The sequence below is a fragment of the Haliaeetus albicilla genome, chromosome 11 (assembly GCF_947461875.1).
Source record: "Haliaeetus albicilla chromosome 11, bHalAlb1.1, whole genome shotgun sequence".
NCBI lineage: Eukaryota > Metazoa > Chordata > Aves > Accipitriformes > Accipitridae > Haliaeetus > Haliaeetus albicilla.
In genome coordinates, this window is record NC_091493.1 from 42,067,275 (window position 1) to 42,088,432 (window position 21,158).

The window sequence follows — 21,158 nt, forward strand, 5'->3', positions numbered from 1 at the left end:
GAGCAGAAAGAAGCATCTGAACTGGCAAATTCTCCTGGCAGTGCCAAGAACAAGAGCTGTGGTGAGCCCCGGGCCCTCGGGGCCCTGTCTCCCCTCTTCCGCGTTCTGGTCCCTCCCTGCCCCTCCCCGGTCCCCTCTCTTTCCCACACCGCTGCCTTTTTTTTTTTTTTTTTTCCTTTCCTCCCTTGTACCCCTCTGATACTGAAAAGCCGGTTGAAGAAACTCCCTAAGACTCGTTTTGGAGTTTTAGAAAGCAGGCATTCTTCATTGCAGCGCTGGATGCACGGGGGATAGTTGCACCTAGCGTGCACGCCACAGCTTTAGCACAAACAGGTTACACAGAATAACTAATTGCATGTTAATCAGATTAGAATACATATACGTAAAAACGATGGCAACCGATTATCATAGTACTGCCTACATCCGATCACGCGCAATGAAGGATCCATTTGAGTCGAAGGGCTGCTTTTGCGACCACCGACCCATTTGAAGTTCTTGCTGGCTGTCCTTGAAGTCTTTATTCTTGTCCTTGTTCTTTGATCTTGAAGCTTAACGCAGTTTCAATCACATGTGGTCAGTTTCAGCATTGTTCTCATCTAGCGTACAGGAACATCTAGTCATAGGAGCAAAGAACTGCAAAACTTAGGAATACCTACCTCTGCTAGTTAATTGCTTGGCTATACTTTTGTCTATTGTTTCAATCGTAGTGTTAGTATAAGATTTCTAATAATTATCTACCAAATCTCATTTTGGCAGTCACCTAGCAGCAAACCAGTTTCCACAGCTGGTACAAAATATTAAAACCATCCAAATATGTAGACGTGCCATACAGAATGTATGGAAATATGCTATCAGAGGTGTCCGAGGGGCAGGGGAGCGCCGGGGGGCGCCCCGAGCCCCGGAGCAGACTCGCTGGCAGGACCCGATAGGCGCGCGACTGACTGAATAAATGCTGGCCGGCCGGCCCCTTTGCCCTCCGGGCTGCGTTTGCGCTCCCTTTGCACGAGGCGAGGGGCCGTGAGGGAGCCCAGGGGAGGAGGAGGTGAGGCGAGGCGCTGGGGGGGTCGGGCCGTGCCCCCCCCCCCCCCGTTCCTGCTGGGCTCCAGCTGTTGCAAATATTCTGGTAAAGAAATCAAAATTTAATCACATAGAAGAGTTAGGTTTGATTAAGAAGTAAAATCGTGAAGCATAACGTCTAGGATCGTTAAGTTTGAAACGTAGCCATAGAAACTTTAGGAACTGTGTTACGCGTGACTCTAGGAACCTTAATATTGTTAAAGTTTGAAACAGCTAACCCTAGAAACCTCACCAGGAAGTTACTGGGTTTTCTACGTTCTGTTTCAGGAAACTAAGGAAACCGTCGTGGACACCAGTTTGCTGCTTGGAAACCCCCTTACCCTTCCCATCTCGATTTGAGTATCAAAGATTCCAGTCAGCAGAGCTAAGTGTAACTGACCAATGATTGTTTTTAAATAAGAATATTGATAAGGTTATATAATCAAAGGACCGATCATTATAAAGGTTAAATTTAAGAACGAGCATAGTATGCATTTTTACGGAAGGAGCTTAGGTAACAACGACCTGACAAGAAAAGTCTGTAAAAACTGATGGATTTTGATACTAAGCGGGACACGCCTTTGGAGGAGCGATCCCCCGTGTCCACAGCGCTGCGATAAACAAAGTGCCTGCTTCTTAACTTCACGTTGGTGTTGAGGAGTTTTATTCCGGATTTCGGTAACGGTTTTGTTGACCCAGATGGGACCTCGCGAGTGAGACTGGACGAGATCGAGTGTCGATCGAACTCCGGCCGGCACCGAGGTATTCTCGGGGAGAACCATCACCCTCGACTCGCAAAGCTCCTCGCAGCGTTCCCTGGAAAAAAGGTAAGGCGCTGCCTCTTTGGAATTGGTTTGGAAAGCCTGCCCGTGAGGCGCGGCGAAAGCTTCGCAGGGTTGGGGCTTGGAGGGTACCCGTCCGCAGCGGAAGCCTAGGCGTCTGCCCGTAAGTCATAAGCGAAAGCTATTGCTGGGTTGGACTTTGTGTATTATTTGGGACAATTGCCATTTGCATTTGTTTGGTATTTGGTATTTGAATGTATATAAGTATAATGGCATTAGCAAAATGGTTTAAGAATAAGAGTGCAGGAAATAGAACCGCTGATGAAAACTTACCAAAACCATCACCGTTGGGACGTTTATTGGCACATTGGGGTGAATTGCAGGAAAAATGGTAAACAAACAGAACTTTGAGTTACAATACTATATTGCAATTACTGTTGTTTTGTAGGAGAGAGAGTAAATGGAATAAAGTGCCATATGTAGATTTGTTCTTTTTAAGTGAACGTATCTGACGGGGACCGGAGGGGAGTCTCCCAGCACAACCTCTGGTTACAGCTAAGCTGGGAGAACAGAAAATTGAATTTGAATTGACACCAGAGCCACCTTTTCAGTTTTAAATACCTTAGAGGGAGAGTTAAGTTTTGAAGAAATTGGTGGTGTCGGTGCAACAAGTGAACGAGAAACTAGACCCTTCTTTATATCTTTAACAATGAAATTAGGAAAGCAATGGGTCGCTCAGCAGTTTTTGTATGTGCCAAATTCTCCTAAAATCCTGTTAAGGAGAGATCTATTTGAGAACTTGGAGGCAGAAATTAAATTAAAAAATGGAGAGATTAAAACTTTAATTCCAGAAACTAAACGTATCGAAGCAGTGGCTTTGTTGTTAACAGGACGGTTACCGAAAGCAGAAGATTATACCAGTCAAAGTATAATGCTGTAATTCCAATCGTCTGGACTGGGAAGTTCCCGGTAAATCCAAAAAGCAGAACCTGTGAGAGTTGATTTAAAGCCAGCATCGAATCCGGTAAGAATTAAACGATACCCCCTAAAACCGGAAAGTCGGAAAGGGTTAGTAATGGTAACGCAAAAATTTTTAAGATACAAATTGTTAATAGAATGTGAATCCAGATATAACACCCCGACCTTGCCTGTTAAAAGGCTAATGAAAAAGATGATAGATTAGTTCAAGACCTCCTCAGAGCAATAAATCAAATAGTACAAGATATTCATCCGGTAGTAGCAAATCCTTATACTTTGTTAACAACCCTAACGGAGAAACAAGAATGGTTCACAGTGTTAGACGGAAAAGATGCCTTTTTCCGTATTCCCTTGGATCCCAATAGTCAAGAGGTTTTTGCTTTGGAATGGGAAAATCCTGAGACTGGGAGAAAAACACAGTATACGTGGACAGTCTTGCCTCAAGGCTTTAAGAATAGTCTTACCATGTTTGGAAATCAATTGGCACGAGAATTAGAGATTTGGAAGAAAGAAAATAATCAAGAAATCTTGCTGAAATATACGGATGATCTGTTAAGTGTAGCTGAGACGGAAGAACAATGCACAAAGTTAACTATTAACTTTTTGAACTTTTGGGGAATCAGCGGATATCGAGTGTCAAAAGAAAAAACCCAAATAACCCAGAAAGAAGAAACTTAAATTTGAGTTTTAAAATCCTAAAAGGACAGAGACAATTGGGAACTGAGAGAAAAGAGGCAATTTGTCGTCTCCCCGAACCTAAGACTAAAAAAATTAATGACGAGCATTTCCGGGAATGGTTGAGGGGTGTCACCTGTAGATTATAAATTGTGGCTCGCTGGCCTGACCTTTATAGGAGCAGCTCAAAACCTCAAACAATGGATTGGACCGATGCCGAGAAAGCTACTTTCCAAGAATTGAAACGGGCTGTAATAGGGGTGCCAGCCCTAGGCCTGCCAGATCGCACAAAGACACTTGAACTTTTTGCTCGTGAAAGAAGAGGTATAGCTCTGAGTATCCTGGCCCAGTATTTAGGGCCAAGTGGGCGAGCTGCGGCCTACTTCTCGAAGCGATTAGGTAATGCGAGTCTGGGATGCTCTGGTCGTCCGAGAGCCGTCGCTGCAACTGTGCTACTGATCCAGGAAGCTCGTAAGTTCACCTGAGGACAAAGGATTACTGTACATTTCCCATACGATAACTGTTGTGCTAAAACAGAAAGGGGGCCATTGGTTATCCCCTAGCAGAATGCTGAAATACCAAGTGGCGTTGCTGGAACAAGATGACGTTTACCTAAAAACTACTACCACCGTTAACCCTGTTGCGTTTTCAACAACTGATCAAGTTAAAGGAGAACTGGAACGTGACTGCTTGCAGACAATCGAAAGAGTTTACTCCAGCTGACCGGATCTCTGAGATGTGCCACTAGAAGAAACAGATTGGGAACTATATGCCGACGGAAGCGGTTCCATCTGTGAAGGAAAACGTTTATCAAGATAGACAATAACTACCGAGGGGGTAATTGCGTTGCCAACTTTGCCTTCGACGATATCTGCCCAAAAGGCTGAATTGATAGGTCTTATTCGAGCTCAGGAACCAAGTCAAGGAAAGCGAGTCAACACTTGGACAGACTCAAAGTATGCTTTTGGAGTAGTACGTGCACATGGAGCGATACGGAGAGAAAGAGGACCGTTACCTGCACAAGGAACCACCATTCAGCACGCAGAACAACTACCGAAATTGTTAGAAACCATTCAAAACCCAACAGCAGTCACGATAATGCACTGTAAAGCACATCAGTTAGGTAAGACCGGTCCTAACGCAGGGAACCGACTGGCTGATAAAGCTGCTAAAGAGGCTGCGGAAAAAGGCATCCTGGCACTAGTTCCAGAGAAAAGTACAAAATTGCCTAAAGAAACTCCAAATTATAACGAAAAAGATGAAGAATTAATTATTAGATTGCAGGCTAACAAAATGAAACAGGATAGGCTGTAACACCGACAGGTCAAATAACAGTCCCATCCACAATAATAAGAGAAATTGCCCGAGCTGAACATCACAAAGTATATTGGGGAACAGAAAGTGAAATATGACAAAGATTGTTTAAACAATTAGAAGCAGATGTGAAATTTATATATAAAAATATCCCCGAATCAGTAATAAGATCATCTTTGGGATTATTAAATAAGGAAATTTTTTAGGAGAATATTAGCAAATTGATTTTACAGAATTGCCTTGAAAAGAAGGATCTATCCTAGTTTTAGTTGATATCTTTACTGGGTGGCCCGAGGCTTTCCCTTGTCGCACCAACAGAGCAAGGGAAGTAGTCAAAGTCTTGCTCAAGGAGATAACACCAAAATATGCGGTGTCTGTAAGAACGTCATCTGACAATGGCCCTCGTTTTATAGCAAAGATTATGAGACAAGTTGAGCAAAGTATTATCTATAGATTGAGACTATCACACCCCATATAGACCACAAGCAAGTGGGGGCGGGGGGGGGCGGGGAGGGGAGAGAGAGAGAGAGAGAGAGAATGAACTATACCCTTAAGCAACAGTCAAGTAAAATTTGTCAGGAAACCTCACTCCTCACATGGGTTAAAGCATTACCCATGGCTCTATTAAGAATCAGAGTACAGCCAGAAGAGAAAGAAAATTTAAGTCATTATGAAATGTTGTATGAAAGACCGTATCAAGAGTCCTATGTTCTGAGTATCTTGAGTGCCTTTGGAGATATGTTTTTAAAAGGTGTTACGATTTCTTTAAGCAATTCTTTTCAAGAACTTTGCCAGTATGTCTCCACAGCTGGACCCTTAGAATTGCACGTAGCAGCGCATCCCTTCCGACCAGGAGATTGAATATCTATAAAATCACTGAGAAGTGGAAAGGACCGTATCGAGTCATTTTAACAACCCTTATAGCAGTAAAGGTCTGGGAGAAGAACCTTGGCTTCGTTATTCAAGAATAAAGAAAGCACCAACAAGAAACCGGAAGTCTAAAGAAACTGGCCCTTTAAAACTGAAAATCTATAAGTAAGTTTCACGTTATCTGTTTGGGAAAACAGCTGTGTAAAGTTGATAACATTGGGGTTGCTATTAGGAATATTGTCGAGGGCAATAATCTTTTTGTGTGTTTAGAGGGTTTATGTGGGGTTTTTTTTTTTGAGGGGTTCTAAACATGAGATAAACAAAATGAAACAATTATTGTTTAAGCTATTAATCTTGAGATTAACCGTTTTTGTAATTTGGATTAAAAAAAAAAAAAATCTAGTTTTGTAACTGATTCAAAGTTTTGTAAAGACACAAAATTTAACCTCAGTAACAGCCTGCCTTCCGATTCCAAAGTCAGATGAAGATCTAGTTCCGTGGAGAATACTGACATTGAATTTAACCAAAACTTGAGAAAAAATGTAGAACAGTGAGAATCATTTTAGCAAATTAAATTGGATGGATTTAAAAGGCAATTGTTTTTTTTAAAATTTGAAAGAAGGAATTATAGCGTTGTGAATTATAACATTACCAAACCATCCACCTCATGGACAAAAGAATTCATTTAATCGCCCCTCGGGAGAAACTTGTACAAGCACCCCTTGGGGCCGTCAGTTGCCAAAACCGTAGAGACAAGTGCAAAAAGGAACTTGGGATCACATTTAAAATATAAAACGATGTTTAGAATTTACTGGAGTTCCAGGATCCTTGTTCGAGCCACCCAGAGTCGGGACCATCTATGGAAATTTAGACTGGTTTAGACAACCAGAGAAAAATCACACATCCTAAAGAGAGCTGTATGAAGGTTTATACTTGCAGCTCCTCTGACCCCAAACTCCACAGACTTTCTCTAGCAGCTAAAGCTCTAAGATGGGGATGTATTTGTAGAAAGTATAATAATATTTTACATGATCTTTAGTCCCCTCTTAATAACGGAAAAAATTTAGCTTGGAGTTGACTGTATTAAAGGACAGGTGCAAAGTTCAGGGTTAACTGTTTGGGTGACTAGTGATGACATATGATCCACTCACCTTTTCATGAAACAGAAAAGCAAATCGTGGACTTTAGACTTAATAACTCTATCCTCTCTCTGGAAGAAATCTCCCTTGTGGCCTCGCTGGTGGACCTGGGTAAATGGAAAAGATGATACCTGGCAATGGCCAAGTCTTAGAACTAAAATAAGAGGGGTATTAAAATCTGTATTTTGACCCCAGTTAACACCTCTTCCAAATCAGCTGACTCTTGACATCTTTCATTCAATCAAGGAAGTTCACATTGGTGTTGAGGAGTTTTTATTCCGGATTTGGGTACCACAGCTGCGGGCCGGGGCTGGAGGAGTCGCAGGTGCGGGCAGTGAGGCTGATGGGGACGGCCCCTCCCTGGCCAGGGGGGGCTGCCGGGGGAGGGGCCGGGGCGGGGCCGGTGGGAGCCCAGGCAGGAGCGGAGCGGTGGCCGGGCTGCGGCTGCCCCTCGGGAGAAGGTGAGCGGGGCCGGGCGCCCCTCGGACCGCGAACGTCGGAGGCGGGGGTGGCCCGGGGGAGGTGGGGGCCGCCTGTGCCGAGGCCGGGGGGGAGCCCTGGGGGCTCACAGGGCGGCTGGGAGCACGTGCGCGCGGGGGGGGGTGCTCACCGGGTCCCGTGGCGGGGCTGCGCAGTCGGCCGGCGGGTTCCGGGGCAAGCCCCGAGGAGGACGGCGGGGTCCGTGTCGGACGCACGGAGCGGCAGCGGGGCCGCACCGCGCCGTGCCGGAGCGGCGGCGGCGGGCGCTGCCCGGAGCCGGGCGGGGGGGTGCCGCGCCGTGCCGGAGCGGCGGCGGCGGGCGCTGCCCGGAGCCGGAGCCGGGCGGGGGTTGCCGCGCCGTGCCGGAGTCGGGCGGCGAAAGCGCGCCGGAGCTGCCCGGAGCGGCGCTGGGGGCTCGGCGGGAACTGCGGCTGCGCCGGCGTGGGGGTGGGCGGAAACGGAAGCGGCGTCCCCTCGGGGTCAGGCAGCAGGGCAGGCTGCCTCCCGGGGCATGCCGGGAGCTGTAGTTTTCGCGGACTCGGCGGCCGGGCGGCAGCGTGGCTCTCGGGCGCGGCGTAGTCCTCGCTGCCGCCGCGGCCCCCGGAGTCCGACAAGGTCAGACGCAGGAGCGGTGCCGGTTTCGTGTGGTTTTCCGTGGGCTTCCCGCTGGGACCGCTCCCCGACCAGCCGTGCGGACGCGCCTCCCGGGCGCATGCGCCGTCCTGCGCGTGGGGCAGCCCGGCGTTCGCTCGCCGGCTCTGACCCCTCCGGCGCATGCGCGGTCCCAGGGAGCAGCGTGGTGGCGCGCAGGGCGCGGGTCTCGGCGGCAGCGGGCGAGCGCCGGGACCGCGGGTGAGGCGAGCGATCCCCTCCGGCGGGGGCGGCGGCGGCGGCGGTGGCCGTGGCGGGGGGTGCCTCCTGCCCGCTGGCCGCCCGGGGCTGGCGGGACGGGAAGCTGCGAAGCGGCCGCCGCGGCAGGCTCCCGGTCCGCCGGAGGCGAGCCGGGCCAGGGCAGCGCCGGGGAGTTCCCCGAGAGCCGACAGAAGGGAAGAGGGGACGGAGGCGGGCACCCCCCAGGCGCGGCCAGCGGGCGCCTCCCCCGGCCCCGCTCGGCCCGTGCGGCTGCCCCCAGCTCCAGCCCCTCCCCTGAAGCCTGTGCTGTAGCCGCAGGCAGCCCCCGAGCCCTGTCGTGAGGGCAGCAAGCTGGTCCTCCGATGTTCTCGAGTCTCCCTGAACGTGGGTGCCGTTAGCAGCGGCGCGGGGAACGAGCGGCGTCTGCGGGAGCCCCTGCGGAAGGAGGGGCTCTGGCCAGGGTCGAGCTACGGTAATAACGGTCGCTGCTGCCTCTTTCCCTCTCCCAGAGGCCACGCTGTGAGTGCGGTTGTCCGTTCATCCCCCGGGGATGCTGTTGACTGCAGCGGCCTCAGGCTTGCGTGGGCTGTCTCTGCCTGGCCTCCCTCTCCTCGCGGCGCGGGAGCACAGAGGGACAGGCAGAGCGCTTACTGGCTGTGGACGGGAGCTGCTGAAGCTGGAGAGGCCGCAGAAAGGTAAAGAAGAAGAAACGGAAGGCCACCTGGCTGGCAGCTGCCTCCTGCTGCAGGCAAGAGAGAGCCTGCCTCTTTTGGGTGTGGGAGGATCCCTCCTCGTAGTCCACAGCAGGTCAGACCGCCAGGGTCTGTACGCATCACCAGCAGCGCGGCACGGCCATGTAGTGAGCGAGCGAGCGAGGCTCCGTGTCTAGGAGGCCTCATCTCATAAGAGCTGCGAGGCGCTCGCGTGTTCCGTTATGTGGAGGACAGCCAAGCGACTGGAGTTACAGAAGAGGAAGGGAGGAGAGAAGGAGAAAGAAGCGTCTGAACTGGCAAGGTCTGCTGGCCGCTCCAAGAGCGTGAGCTGTGGTGAGTCCTTCTGGGCTTTTGGGGCCCTGTCGCTCCTCTTGTGCATCCCGGTCCTTCCCTCCTCCTCTCCTGGCCCGCTCTCTTTCCCATGCTGCTGTGATATTTGGGGTTTGTTGTTTGGTGTTGTTTTGTTTTTTTTTTCCCATTCCCTGTACCTCTCCTCTTCTGTCTATTCTCTTGTCCTGCTCCCTCTTCCACTCCCCCTTTCTCTCTGTTGTTCAACTGCCCTCTTTTCTTTTTCTCTCTGTGTTCTTGTCCTGCTCCGTTTCCCTCTTCCCCCCCCCCCGCCCCTATCTTTGTCCTGCAGCCAGTCGCTGTTTTTTCCTTTTCCATCTCCTTATCCTGATCTGCATCCACCTCCTCCCCCCCCCCCCCCCCCCCCCCCGATTTCTCTGGCCTGTTCCCCGGTGTTCTTTTCCTCTTTGAGCCTGTACGTGCTGCTCTGTGTCCCTGCCTTCCTATCTCTCTTCCTACTTTCTGTTTCTCTCTCTATCCCTTTGTCTTGCTCGCTGTTGCTGTTTATTTTTGTCATTCTGGATCTCACTGTCCCCGTCCTCCTTCCTGTTCATCTCTTACTCTCTGTGACCCTTTGTGCTGCTTCCTGCCCCTTTTTTATTCACCCTCCCTCTCTCTGCAGGGCTTCTGATACCTTTCTTTCTAAATTCCCCAACCCCCTGTGCTGCTCACAGTCTCTGTCTTTCTCTCTCTCTCTCTCGTTGTCATTGTTCTTGTCTGTCACGCTGTCTTGCTTCCTGTCCCGTCCTTTCTCACAGTATCCCTTTGTCCTGCTCCCTGCTCGCTCCCTGCTCGTATTCGTATTCCTCTCTGTCCTGAGGACTGTCCCAGTTTCTTATCTCTGTCCTGCCGCTGTCCTGATTTTTCCTTCTCTGCCATGTTCCCTGTCCCTCTTTCTGTCTCCTCTGTCCCTGCTGCTTATTTCTCCATCTCTGTCCAGACCCCTGTCCCTTCCCCCATCCCGCCTTGCTGTCCCTCTGCCTTGCTTTCTTTCGCTATCTTTTCTGTCTGTCTTTCTCTGCCCTATTCCCTCTCCCGCCCTTTCTAACTGTGTCCCCCTGTCCAGCTAGCTGTCTCTTCTTTCTTTTTTCTGTTCCTCAGTATTTTTTTCTTTTTCCGTATCTCTCTCCCACTGCCCATCACAGCTGGTTTTTTCCCCTCCGATGCTGGTCTGCTCTTTGTCCCTTTTGTCTCTCTCTGTCCTTCTGTCATGCTCCCTGTGTCTATTTAATCCCTTCATCTCTGTCCTGCAGCCCGTCGCTAATTTTTTTCCTCTTCCGTCCCTCTGTCCTGCTCCCCGTCCTTGTCTCTCTTTCCCTTGGTTCTGCCTCCCGTCCTTTTCTCCTTTCTTGCTCCATCTCTCTGTCCTGCTCCCTATCCCTCCCGCGCTCTCTCTGTTTCTGTGTCCTTCTCCTTGCCTTTCCCCACGGTCTCTGTCTTGTTCCCTCTTTGGTTTTCTTGTTTTCCGGGTGGCTGGGCCCGGCTACTCGCGGGGGTGCTTCGGCTGGGGGGTTTGGGGTGGGGGCCTGGCCGTGCCGGTGATGGCGGGGAAATAAAGCCAGAAACGGCAATCGTGAAGCGACGCCCTGCCTGTGCTGGGGCTGCCCGGCAGAGGCGTGGGGCCGGGCCCTCCGCAGGTCCCGAGCACTCCCCGAAACTACATGTGGGGCCTTGGGGGTGCAGGGCTGTGGGGTGGCTACGCCCGGCGTCACCCGTGGGCACTGCAGGGTCAGAAATGGAGAACAAGTTTTCTGTTCCTGGGGCTTGACAACAGGCTCGCGTGGCTGATTTGGGGGCTCGGAAACAGACCGAGCTGCGCGGCTTTGGGCCCAGAAACAGAGGTCCGGCCCTGCGTGTTTGGGCCTTGAGAACGGGCTCAGCAGCCGGGTTTTTTGGCTCCCAAATGGGCCCTGAGTCAGCTGGTGCGGGGGCCAAAAGCGGGAGCCGGCTTGGCTGGTTTTGCAGGCGGGTGGGAGGGTGTTGGGGGCTGCGGGGGGAAGCGGGAGGCGGGCAGGGTGCGTGGACCCTCCCCGGAGATGGGGGTCTGGTTGTGTCGGACGCCGAAGTTCGGGAGTCCGGCACGCAGCAGGCCGAACTCAACGTCTGTGATGGTCTGTGGGGGGGGAAAGGTGCTTTTCAGACCCCACGTGCCCTCTTTGAGTCCAGCTCTTCTTTCTGCGCTGCTCAGAATAGTTGTTAAGTAATTAATCGCCCAAACTAACGGACATTTATTCGGCGCGTAATTCTGATGTTTAATCCTGATGCTCCGGTTTTGACAGCAGTTGATATACAACCTTATGGAAAGCCCAGACCGTTGCACGTAGCTGGAGCTTGTAAGGAGAAGCAGCTGAAATCAGCCGGAGCTTCAGTGCGGAGCTGGGGCTTCAACGAGCCAGAACTGTAGCAAGCGGGAGCTGGAACGAGGCGGGGTGTCCGCTGTCTGGAGCGTGCATTAGCCAGAGGCAAAAGTACCTGCGGCTGTAAGGAGCAGGAGGCGCGATTAGCTGGAGCGTCCGTCGGCCGGACCGCGCTCCCAGCACGGCGGAAGAGCGGCCGGGCGCAGGCAGGGCTGTCCGCAGCAAGCAGCTCCGAGCAGCAGGGAGGTGAGTTGTCCTTCTGCCAGCGGGGAGCCCGGCCTCTTCCCTCGGGCGTGCAATCCACGCCGCGCTCCTGTCTCTGCGTGGAGGGTCTCTCCCGGTCCGTTCCCGCGGGCAGAAGCGAGGTGGGGGTCCCCCGTCTCTCCTGGGGCAGCCCCCCCTGCGAGGGGGCGCGGGCGAGGTGTCGTCGTCCCCTCGGTACCGGGCAAAGGGGAGAGAAACCGGCCGGCGGGAGCTCCTGGGGTGCAGAGCCCTTCCGGCAGAATCCTCCCCTGTCTTTTCGCAGTTGGCTGGGTGTGACAAGCAGGTTCATTTCTTTGTCTCCTCTTCTCCCAGTGTCACCTTCCGCGTCACACGAAGAAAATCCTGCGTGGTTAATTCCGCTTGCTGCTCAGGTAATCGCACGTATCGGGCTGGGGGAGCGGAGAGAAACACTTGCGAGTTCGAGGGCACTACAGATGCTCCATGTTAAACCCACAGAGAAGGCAAATTTGCTGCTAGCGCAGAAAAGCTGATGGAAAAATTGCTGTTAACAGATCGTGCCCTGTTCCTGAACTGGTCCCTTGATGTGTTTTTGTTTCAGGCGAAAGAATGAAATTTCCTGTCTGGTGAATTCAGAGCTGCCTGTTAGCTTCTTCAGGGTCGAGTGTTTCTCTTCTCTCTGTTCATACTGATTTTATGGGCAAGCTGGAAATAGCCTTTTACTTTTTTATGTATAACTGAATTTTTAGGAATATGTGGTGTCCCTGTAGTTCATTTTTGAGCACCTAGATGCCACTAGAAATGTAATGAGCGAAACATGATGGGAACTGGTGCTTAAACTTGATTTTTATTTGGGTTTTTTTTTTTTCCTTCCCCATTAAGAGTGTAGGTGGCATGTTGTCCCGTGGGACAATCCCCATTCCGTTCAGCGGAGTCTTCAGTCTAGGACTCTTAAGTGAAAAAGTTTGTCCTTCCAAAAAAGGACTAGTCATTCCTAGGACCGAGGCATAGACTTGGAGAGTCGCTTAAGTACGTGATCGGAATGAAAGCCAACTTTCAGTTGATGTTGCTGCTGTTGGTCTTTGCTTTCATTGATTTCTCCACCGCTCCCTCGTGGTTGGGAGCTCTGAATCGTAATGTTTTTCAGTCTCTAACACATTTCCACCCCCACCCCCCAAAAAAAGGAGAAGCAGTGTCTAAAAGTTAATTAGTTTCCTCACAAATGCGTGAGTAAATAAAATTTGAGTTATGATGATTAAAACCATAAAAATGACACCGGTCTTTCAGATCTGGACTATTTCTGAACAGGCATTCGTCACACGCAGAAGTCGTCAGGGTACGGATCACCTGCGCTTCATGCTCTGACAAGACAAAATGCTGAGGCAGGGATGAGCTCTGAAAGAAGAAGAAAAAAGAAAAAAAAAGAAGGCTACAGGGTCACGGTTTTGTTTTGTTGTTGTTTGTTTTTAGAGAGTGCAATATTGACTGGTGCCAGCCTGCAGAGCTCTTCTGCTGCCTGACCTCTCCTTCTCTTTCATGGCTGTAATTGTCATTTGGACAATTGTAGAAGAGCAATTAAGTTACTTGCCTCTGTGAATGTGCTGGTAATACCAGGAAGGCAAATGCTTGAACCAGTAGTGAATAACTTGGCGACGAGTAGAATTTCTGAAGGAAGAACAGCAGCAGCAACAGGAAGCAAAATAGCAAGTGACCAAAAGCTTGCGTGTGTCAAACGCATCAAAGCTTTCTTGCCGAATGTTGTTTGGCAATATGTTCCAAAAGGCTTTTTTTTTTTGGTAAACGTAAATTTTCAGGAAGTTCAGGGTTGCGTGTGGCAAAACGTGTCCCTCTGCGTACGCGTCCTGCTACGTAAATAGCATGGGTCAGTGGCAAGTCCAGTGGCAGGGCTGCTGTTCCCTACCCTCGACGTTGCCGTAGTAGTGTTGCGGTATTTAGACCTTCACGGACGGGCCGAGGAACGGAAGGAGAATGCCCGTTTTCTGTAAGGGCTCAGAATGCCGACCCTTTTCTCTGCCTGCCGCTCCCCTGTGCGTGAGATGAAAAATAAAACAGCTTCTCCCTTGTTCCTGGTCTAAATATTTCTGGAGCTGTTGCTGCTGTGGGTTTGCAATTGGTGTTACTGTGTTTTTGTAGCGTTCTAGCGATGGGTCGTTTCTGCTGTGGCGAAGCGTCGAGATACGGTTTTCGGTTTAAAGCGTCAGAAACTACGTTCACCGAAACCGGTAACTCGCGGCGTAGGGGAAACCGATCTGGCGCGTGCAGCTGTGCTCGCAGGGATGCTCGGTGGCTCCTCATCGAAACGGCAGGGTGCGTGTGTGGACATCCGTAGGGTTGCGCTCTGGGTCCGAGAGCGTTAACGTATTTTTGCTGTTGGAAGATGGAATGGAGCGTGTGCCTGTTAAATCTCAGGGCGGTCAAAAGCTAGGAGGGACCCTGAGCGGGTTTGGTGGCACAACTGCGGTTTTAAAAGATCTTGACCGTTTGGAGCGACGGCCTGGAAAAAATGATTCCTTTTTTGCAACGAGGCAGTTCACAGGGACAGATGTGTTGCTGTGCTCTCTAGCAAAACTACTCAACTTGGGACGTATAGGGTGATGAAGCCTCGGCTATACTAAGGCTTGAGAAAATGTATGTAGGTCTCTATGTCTGTCACCTGCGTGTATCTAGGAAAGTGAGTTCTAGTGAAAGTAAAGTTGCCACTGAGTCAAAAAAGAAAGGGAAAGAAAAAAAAAAAGGCACGGTTGTCTGAAAAATGCAAAAGCTCTAGTGGCCTGTGTCAACAACTGTACCGAAGATGATGCAAAAATACTTTTTCCTCCGCTCAGTCGTACTGTCTTCACAAACCTTCACAAAAAAAAAAAAGGCAGCTTTGGATTCCTACCCAGCTTTGTGCTAATGTTTTTGTTTGTTTGTTTGTTTGTTTTTTCTTCTCTCAGGTGGATGTCAGCTGGCACCGTTTCGCCGTGGTTGCCCTTTCTTCTGCCGTGACAGTACGAGACAGATGGAAGGATTCTGTAGTGGCCTGCAAGTACAAGGTAGGCCTACGATGTATGTCTGCATTTTTCCAAAGGTACTTGCGGTATGGACTTTAACGCTGAGAGTGTGCCAACTCTCCTTCTACTTTTTTTTACATGAAATATTTTAACGCAAATACTAAAAATAAGTTCTGTTCCGGAGCATGTTACACCTATACAAAGTTTACTTCCCTCAGTTTATTTTCTCTTCCTGAAAGCATAATCTTCTGTTTCTGTGTGCTTGCTAGTAAATGATACTGTGAAAATAATTTTGTACTAAAAGAGGGAAGAAACTTTTCGTAAGAGTTCAGCTGTTCAGAAGAAACAGACTTTGTTTTCATGATAAAAGCTTTATGCTTTTACAGTCAATGATTTTTTTTTTTTTTTAAGTATCTTATAGTAGTACTCAAAAACGTTACGGAGATAATTAGCATCTGTACTAAAAGCAATCAAGGTCAAAGAAGAGACGTGGACAAAACAGGACAAACCGGTGTCGCATGTGTGTGTTTTCCAGGCTTTCCCAGGAAGCATTAGCAGCCTTGTAACTAGTGACAGTGAGTCCTGAGGTGTTTTTGAGGAGTTACTGCTTCAGTAGTGTATTTTTTCCTTTAACCTACAGTGTGTAATTTTGACTTCAGTTGGAAAGAGATTTTCCAAAATGGAAGTCTTTCTCTCTCAAAGAAATTTTGTTTTATGAACTTCCCGTCAGAGTGGATCTTCAGAGGTGATCGACTTGACAGCAGAAGTCATCAGTAACGAGACTTTTCACTCTCTTTAAAAAAAGAAAAAAAAAAAAAAAAAAAAAAAGTCAATTTCCTTCCAAAGACCCAAGCGCAGCCCATCTTCCTAAAGTTGACGGCATCCCTGGTCTTTGGTTTCTCAGTTGTAACAGTCGAGATGACATGAAAACGTGTTGCTCTGCATGCTTCGGTACTGCCAAAAGCATTAGGGAATCCGCCAGTCCTTTTTGGTAGTCTGAGGTATTGCAGCACTGGGGATTTTACAAATTGACTTGCATTGTTTAAACTGTAACTGCCAAATAGCTGTAGTATATGATGTTAGGTGTATGTAAGCAGTTAGGTATTTTTCTAAATGTTTAAGAAGAGAGGCAACTGAATGTTATGGGGATTTTTTCCTGATGTTTTGACAGAGTGCTCTGAAGTACTTTCTTTCTGTCTGGCTTTCAATGGTGCGTTTCCCTGGCAGTTCAGTAGCACCTCTCTTGGGCAGCTCAGCTGGCCAGCTGTCCCTCCGCGTCCTGTAACACGCACAAAAACGCCTAGTCACATTATAACTGTGTACTTTGGAGAGAGATAAATTAATGGTATGAATTCAGAGCTGTGCAAGTTAAGGTAATGGAAAAGGAAAAATCAAATACTTTTACAGTATAAGTATTTTTATTGGACGTATATAAACATGGGCACACCTTTTTAGTGTAAAGTGAATTATTGAGATTTATTCTTTATTTTTCATTTTGCTCGTTGGAGTTTGCCACTTCACTTTCAGCTTTATTCACCAAACAAGCAAGATGCAAAGCAGCAGCAGCAGGAGCGCAAGGGCTGTAGCTGTTGTGGTGGATCCGCAAGCGTAGATTCTGATTGTGTACGACCTTGTCCCGCAGCCTCCCAGGGTTATCTCCCTGCAGCAGTGCTGTAAGGAAGGGAGGAGACGTTTTCCAGCACCGGCAAGAGTGTTTACTTGTATGCTAAGAAGGTGTTCAAAATGGTATCGATTAGCCTAAATGCTGATTTTAAGTGTTCAAATCGCTCTTAACTTTTAAAGGAGGTGGTGTATTTTGAGCTGACCTGTTTACCTGGAATCCTACTTTAGCTCAGCGACTCTTCTTGTGCACCCCCAGCCTCTGCTGGCAGGGTGGTATGAGAAGCTGGAAGGTCCTTGACTTAGTATAAACACCGCTTAGCAGCAACTACAGCATCGGTGTGTTGTCAACATTATTCTCATCCTAAATCCAAAATGGCCCTGTACCAGCTACTCAGAAGAAAATGAACTTTATTCCAGCCGAAACCAGGACAACCCCAAACCCTCTGATTCTGGGTCTGCAACGGAAAAAACCAAACGACTTTGGGACTCCTGGGAAAGCCAAATCCGCCTGGATTTGTGCAGCTGGAAAGCAAAACACCCACCCCATTTTCATGCACAAACCCACAACCAAAAGATCACCCCTTTTTATGTTGTGGAAAAGCACTGAAACACTCCCCAAACTGAGTATTTTGAAAAAGCAAAAAACTCCCCCTGTTAGGGGAAGATTGGGGGTGAAGCACAAGCAGTTTGAGGGGCGTTGCTGGGGGTCCTCCCAGTGTGGATGATCTGGTGTGGATGCTCTGTTGCGGGTTATCCCAGGTGAGTTACCTGCTGTGGATCATCCTGGGTGGACTCCCTGGGGTAGGTCATCCCCACCCGTGTCCCCCCATGCACCTCTGTACCCTCACCTACCCTCTCCCCAGTGTGTGTTTCTGCCCCATATATGCCCCCCGCTGCTCCAGCCCGCCCCCTTCACCCATTCGAGTTTTTAACCCACGCGAGTTGTTTCCCCCCGCATCCCCTGCTCTTCTATCTCCTGTCCCATCGTCGTCCCCCCCGCTTCCTTTCCCTCCTCCATGTTCCACCCCCGCCGTCATCCGTCAGGCTCCAGACCCCTGGCATGCTGCCTGCACCCCATTTTCTGTCATTTTTTCTTCTTCTTTTCCTTACAAGTTGTTGTTGTTGTTGTTTCTTTTAAATGATTAAACTGTTTTCATTTCAAGCCACGAGTTTTCTCACTTTCGCCCTCCCGATTGTCTCCCCGACCCACTGGGGGCGGGGGAGCGAGTGAGCGGTCGTGTGGGGCTTTGTTGCTGGCTGGCGTTAAACCACGACACGAGGTGAGTTGCAAGCCCTGCCTGGCTAATGCTGGAGGCTCTCTGTGTTCCTCCTGCCATCTTGACGGGCCGTCCTTGTTCTTCATTGCCGCTTTATAGCGAGCGCCTCTCGCTCTGTAAGCGGCAGTACTGGGGCCGTGCAGGTACTGCGTGTGGCAGGCAGCAAAGGGCAATTGTGACGCTTGCTGGCGGGAGCGGCAAGGCGTGCGGAGCCACGCTCCTGTAGGGAGCAAAGACGGAACCTCGAGGGCTCTGCGGTCATCTGCTGAGGACTACTAATATCCCGACTCGCCTCTTTGCTTTCCCTGCTTCACGTCTGATTACTTTGCGCGCCGGAGGGCGGGGCGGTAAGTAACACCGTGCAGCGTCTCTTCGATAAGAGACTAGCCCCGCACAAGAAGCCTTGCGTGCGTGCAGGATTAGGAGAGCAGAGTTCCGATAGCACAGAGGTGAGGAAAGGTGCGCCCACCCCAACTGAGCCCCAGGGTCGCCAGGGTATCGCTCGCTTGCAGGTGGGCCGCTGGCATCTGGTGCGCTGGGACGCGGCGTTTCCTGCTGGACAGAGCTGCCCCTCTGGCACAAAGCAGCTTTGGGTCTCTTGTGGCCTGCCTTCAGGCTGTCACCTGAACCAGGTGTTATTTTTTGTTTTAAATCTCTCGCCAGCATCTGTTGACTGGCTGCTGTCACTCCCGCAACCCTGATGCCACATGCAGAGGGATACAGCAGTCCCTGGGGCTTGCTCCAGGGGACCACCCCCCCCTCCCCGCTGCTGTTTGCAGGTCCCTGTGCTGCTTGTCCTCTCTAGATAATGCGGGGGGGGGGCAGGGACAGAAGCGACCACCCAAGTTGTCTGTTGTTTGCACTTGACTGCTGTAAACGCTCCAGCCACTCGGGTGCTTTTTGGAACGGAGGCGATGGAGGTGACTGCCCGGGCTGCGAGTGGGGAAAGGGCAGGGCAATGTAAGCCCTGTGCCCCCAGTAAGTAGTTGCCGCCTGTGGCTGGTCTCTGCTGGGCTGAGCTGTCAGTCATCCCTCATCCAGCTGCTGCTCAGAAGAGAATCGTTACGGGGATGCGGGTGCTGCTGCCCGGTGACCGAAGGTGGGAACTGGCGTTGGGGAGGGGCGCATGCGCGGTGGCGTGTGTCGGTGGGCTCCAGCTGTTGCCGGGCAACCGAGACGCGGTACAGCAGCTCGACAGCTGCGCATGAGTGGCGGCGCGTTTACGGCGCTCGCCTCAGTTGCCTGGCAGCCAAAGCGCGACACGGCGCCTCCCGAACAGCGCGTGCGCGGCGGCGCGCTTTACGGCGCTCCTGCTGTTGCTCGGCAACCAAAACGCTTTACGGCAGCTCGGCAAGGGCGCATGCGCGCTGCGCCTTTTACGGCGCTCGCCGCTGTTGCCCGGCAACTAAAGCACGACAGGACGCCTCGGCAACTGCGCATGCGCGGCGGCGCGGTTTACGGCGTCCCTGCTGTCGCCTAGCAACCAAAACGCGTTACGGCACCTCGGCCACCGCGCATGTGCGTTGCGCCTTTTACGGCGCTGGCCGCTGTTGCCCGGCAACCAAAGCGCGACAGGACGCCTCGGCAGCTGCGCATGCCCGGCGGCGCGGTTTACGGCGCTCCTTCTGTTGCTCGGCAACCAAAACACGTTACGGCACCTCGGCAACGGCGCATGCGTGGTGCGCCTTTTACGGCACTGGCCACTGTTGCCTGGCAACCAAATCACGACACGGCGTCTCGGCAACCGCGCATGCGCGGTGGCTCGGTTTATGGCGCTCCTGCTGTCGCCTGGCAACCAAAACGCGGCCCTGGCGTTCGGGAGCCGCGCATGCGCGGTGGCGCCTTTTGCCGCCCTCCTGCTGTTGCCTAGCAACCAAAACGCCGTTCAGCAGCTCGGAGCCGCGCATGCGCAGTGGCGGCGCGTTTCGCCAGCGCTCTCTCCCGCCGCCTATTGAACAGACTTCGGTACTGCAGCTGGGGTGCCGCCCATGCGCGCCGGCGCCTTGTGCCAAGCGCTCGCCGCTGCCACCTCGCGGCCAATGTTCGGTACTGCAGCTCGCAGGCTGCGAGTGCGCGGGGCTGCCGCTGTCCTGCACGTGCCGTCCGACGGTAACGGCAGTGCGGCACCGGCGGGAGGCGCCGCCGCGCTCCTTGCTTCCTCCCGGTGAGGAAACGCTGCCGGCAAGGAAAGCTTGCACGGGCTCTCTGCCTGGCCTCCCTCTCCTCGCGGCGCGGGAGCACAAAGGGACAGGCGGGGCGCTGACCGGCTGCGGGCAGGCGCTGCTGCGGCTGAAGCTGGAGAGGCCGGAGAAAGGTAGAGAAGAAGAAATGGAAGGCTGGCCGGCCAGCAGCTGCCCCCCGCTGCAGGCAAGAGAGAGCCTGCCTCTCCGCCTGTGGAAGGATCCCTCTTCATAGGCCGCAGCAGGTCAGACCGCCGAGGTGCACCGCAGGGTCCGTATGCAGCACCGACGGTGCGGTACAGCCACATAGCGTGCGAGCGAGCGAGGCTCCGTGCCTAGGAGGCCTCGTCCTGCAAGACCTATGAGACGCGTGTTCTCCTAGGGGGAGGACGGCCGCGCCGCCGGAGTTACAGAAGAGGAGGGGAGCGGGAGAGGAGCAGAAAGAAGCATCTGAACTGGCAAATTCTCCTGGCAGTGCCAAGAACAAGAGCTGTGGTGAGCCCCGGGCCCTCGGGGCCCTGTCTCCCCTCTTCCGCGTTCTGGTCCCTCCCTGCCCCTCCCCGGTCCCCTCTCTTTCCCACACCGCTGCCTTTTTTTTTTTTTTTTTTCCTTTCCTCCCTTGTACCCCTCTGATACTGAAAAGCCGGTTGAAGAAACTCCCTAAGACTCGTTTTGGAGTTTTAGAAAGCAGGCATTCTTCATTGCAGCGCTGGATGCACGGGGGATAGTTGCACCTAGCGTGCACGCCACAGCTTTAGCACAAACAGGTTACACAGAATAACTAATTGCATGTTAATCAGATTAGAATACATATACGTAAAAACGATGGCAACCGATTATCATAGTACTGCCTACATCCGATCACGCGCAATGAAGGATCCATTTGAGTCGAAGGGCTGCTTTTGCGACCACCGACCCATTTGAAGTTCTTGCTGGCTGTCCTTGAAGTCTTTATTCTTGTCCTTGTTCTTTGATCTTGAAGCTTAACGCAGTTTCAATCACATGTGGTCAGTTTCAGCATTGTTCTCATCTAGCGTACAGGAACATCTAGTCATAGGAGCAAAGAACTGCAAAACTTAGGAATACCTACCTCTGCTAGTTAATTGCTTGGCTATACTTTTGTCTATTGTTTCAATCGTAGTGTTAGTATAAGATTTCTAATAATTATCTACCAAATCTCATTTTGGCAGTCACCTAGCAGCAAACCAGTTTCCACAGCTGGTACAAAATATTAAAACCATCCAAATATGTAGACGTGCCATACAGAATGTATGGAAA

General features: G+C 51.2%; 1 long non-coding RNA gene across 4 annotated transcripts; it reads right to left on the reverse strand.

Moving 5' to 3' along the window:
* Window positions 1–1,450: 1,450 nt before the first annotated feature.
* LOC138687829 (uncharacterized) lies at window positions 1,451–7,560 on the reverse strand. 4 transcript variants are annotated; one of them, XR_011326969.1, is made up of 5 exons: window positions 7,425–7,560; window positions 6,827–6,968; window positions 6,488–6,532; window positions 2,738–2,827; window positions 1,451–1,872 (listed from the first exon to the last, which is right to left on the reverse strand). It is a non-coding gene; the product is annotated as an uncharacterized lncRNA (long non-coding RNA). The 4 variants fall into 4 exon arrangements; XR_011326967.1 differs by lacking the exon at window positions 7,425–7,560 and having other exon boundaries at window positions 6,827–7,059; XR_011326970.1 differs by lacking the exon at window positions 7,425–7,560 and having other exon boundaries at window positions 2,738–2,883; window positions 6,827–7,059.
* Window positions 7,561–21,158: the final 13,598 nt, after the last annotated feature.